This window comes from Eurypyga helias, unplaced genomic scaffold (assembly GCF_000690775.1).
Source record: "Eurypyga helias isolate BGI_N326 unplaced genomic scaffold, ASM69077v1 scaffold29022, whole genome shotgun sequence".
Lineage (NCBI taxonomy): Eukaryota > Metazoa > Chordata > Aves > Eurypygiformes > Eurypygidae > Eurypyga > Eurypyga helias.
In genome coordinates, this window is record NW_010234528.1 from 10,394 (window position 1) to 13,790 (window position 3,397).

Consider the following 3,397-nt stretch of genomic DNA (forward strand, 5'->3'; position numbering starts at 1 on the left):
TCGTCACGTTTTCTGCTGCTAGTACAGAAACTTTAAGGATTGCTAGAAAACACTTAGAATTGTAACAAAAGAAAGGAAACCTTAACAAGTGAATGCCAGCTCAGTTTTGGTTATTCACGTTCCCAAATTCGGCATCAAGATGACCAAAATGTCAACCCTGAGTTAAGACCGTATCAAATACCTGCATCTTGGTTTCATTTGGCAAAATCCGAGCAGGGCTCCAATCACCAGCCTTTCACCTTACCTGTTGTGATGCCCCCATGCCATCGCCCCCTCCCTCCATACACGGAACAGTTGTCGGCGGGTTTGGGGTTTTTGTCCAGCCTAATTTCAGATGAATTGAGGGGCAGATTTTCCACACTGCCCTCTGGAAGCTATTCTTTAAACCTCCTGGAGCTCACTGCCAACTCTTCTGCCTCAAGTGTGGGACCTCTTCCTTCTCTACACAGTTTGCCATCAGCTATAGTATTTTTTGCTGCAGCATTTGGGGTAAAAGCCGCCTATTCAGAGATCCCAGCGGAGTTCAGAGGAGCCCAGGATCCTTACAGTGTTCGGCACCTCCCGAAATCTCTACCGAGCTCCTCTACTACTGCCTGCAAGAGAGGCAAGTGGAGTTTAGTATGGGAATCTCGTAGTTAACCACGCATGGGTGCCTCTGTTTCACAGCTGAGGGGAGGTTATTTAACAACAGCACAAGAGTGTAGGTGATCCAAAGTCACTGACATCTCCCTAGGATTTGTCTGGGCTAACACAGACAGGGGTGGCGATTGCTACAGACCTGAGAACACGCACAGGGTCCGAAGAGCAGAACTTATTGCGATCCCTATGGGTAACGCTGCTAAATAAACCACATTCTTTATGAAGAACTGCAGAGTCCCATGCAGCCATGGCAAGGCCTTCTACTTTGATTAGCAATGCACGATAGCGGAGTCACTGACCTGTCCTCATGATTTTATTTAATTCAGTAGATTGTTTACTCTGGGTCCGTATCTTACTCCGTTTCCAAGTCAGATTAGCACATCAGGTTAAGATAAGCAATACAGCCCCAACACTGATACAGGCCAGAGTGTGATTATACTAAGAGTGGTTTATAAATCCTCTTCATTAGCCCTTTGTCAGGAAACTTCACTATGTACAGGAAAAAGAAGAGGCTGAGGAGTGAAACAAAAATCAAACACAGTACACATTAAAACGGGAACTTTAAATCACCTTTGTAACCTACTAAGAGCTTTCAAGCTCATATGGCTTTAAATTATAGTGATTTTGACAAAAAAAAAAAAAAATCCTCTGTGAAAGGTATTAGTGGGAAGTCGAAAAGCTGAAGGAAAATGAAATGGCATTTTTCACATTTGTCAGGAACCTACTCCATGCAGCGGGAGAGGCATTTATCGTGCACAGCCTCTCCTTCTCTCCCAGTTTCGACTGAAAGCTCCACACCTTAAAGGATCACCACCTGAAGTCCCGTGCATCCTCGCTCCCTCCCAAATGAGCACCGCGACAGCCACAGAGACACCGTATAACCACGGCCTCATGCAGACCTCGTGGCTCACCCAAGACAAAGTAGACAAGACTTAACTACCCAAAACAAACCTTTTTTCCCCCAAAACACACCCATCCCGAAGGAAAGGCGAGGCAGTGGCCTTGCAGCTGCCCAAAGACTCCTTGCAGCTGGTCAACCTCATCCTGCAGAGCGCAGAACCCGCACGCAAGCACCCTGCTCTGGCCCTCTGGGACCCCGCCACCTTAAGCCTTAGCACAAGCGACGTTATTACCTGGCTTCTAGACGGATCGTGGGCTTAGCCCTTGTATTTGCACACAGCGTCAGGCACGTAACAGGAGCTGACATGTTCTGAAAGAAGACGGGAGACAAATACCACCTCACACCGGCCTGTACGGATCACAGTGTTGGGACTGAGTATTGTTTCACCAAACGAAGGGCTGCATCACAGAGCCGGTATCGTCCGGTGTCTCCACACCAGCACGCTCCCAACGTTCCGACATGGAGTCGTAACCCTGGCTGCACAGCTTCGTAAGGCAATCGGATCCCACGGTGGGAGCTATACCGAGGAAGAATTGCTTTCCTCCCAGTTGCATTCCTGTCTCCGAGCACTCCTTGCGGTGTCTCTGACCACCAAACGCCGTCAGCTGCCGCGTACTTCCAAAATCACAGAAAACTATGTTTTGAAACTGAACTCAAGGGTTGGGTTGCTCCCGCAGAAACCCGTCTTTCATTCGGCACTCTTGGCCCTGATCACAGCGGGCTCGATATACCCCCCAGCGCTTTGGAAATCATTTTAGGTTGGTGTTTTGGCTGCAAAAGAGCGGAATGCAACGCCTGGGGTAGTGGAAAAAACGGAGCAAGATTTTCATCTCCTTCCAGGAGTCTCCTGATCGACTTTTAAATCTTCTTCCGTTCCTCTTTAATGGCATTATAATTACGGTAGGTCTCTAGCGTTCAGAATAACCACACAGCAAATACAACCTTGATTATGCTCATTATTATTTGTATTACAGTGGCAACGAGAGACTTGGAGCTGTACCGAAGGAAGAGAGAAGCGTGCATCTCCAAGAACCCGCATCTCATCTAGAATGAGGATTGGTGGGTTACTGCAAACAGAAAAGACTGGGGGAAAAGGACAAAACACAGAGGTTGCTGTACCTAGTTTACATGCTTATTTTCTTACTTGAGAAGGCTGACATTCTTTGGGAAAGACGCTGTGCTCCGTGAAACTGGACACAGAGCAGTCCTAGGCTCTAGGATTGGCTCCAACCTTACTGTTTAGGACAAGTTCTCCTCTAAAATCCTTAAATACAGCTCTCTCCCCTGCTGCCAATCCCATGTTCACAACACTCTTGATGGCTTCTTCTCTGCTGCCAAGCCTGCCTCCAGTCACACTTCTTTGGTTGCAACTACGAAGTCACAGATTTATTTATCCCCTAAAACTGTGGGCTGTATTTATCCTCGGAAACTGAGCAGGCGTGGAGCTGTAAGCCAAAGGCTCCTTTGTGGAGGGAGCCCATCATTTTGGAAGAAACAAGGGACGGGTGTCTCTTCTGCGCGATGCTGTGCGCAGACAGCGAAGCATTCGAAAACAAGTGCTTCACTTACCCTCTCGTGCTACGCTATGGAATGAGTCAGTTAATCAGAAGACCTGCTTTTACCATTCTCAAGTGATTTCACTTAAACCTTGAAGTGTCATCCCCTTTTGGTATTTGTGCTTTTTTCAGCAGTGGAAATTGAGAGCAAAAGGGCTAGTTCTAGAATTCAGAGAGGAAAGTTGGCAGTGACGGGGCTGAACTTCTCAGAGTTCAAATTTCTCTAATCAGAGCCTCAACGCTTTCTCTTCTGCGACAGAAATGCAAGGGAGTGTCTCATATTTTGAAGCCATTTTTAATG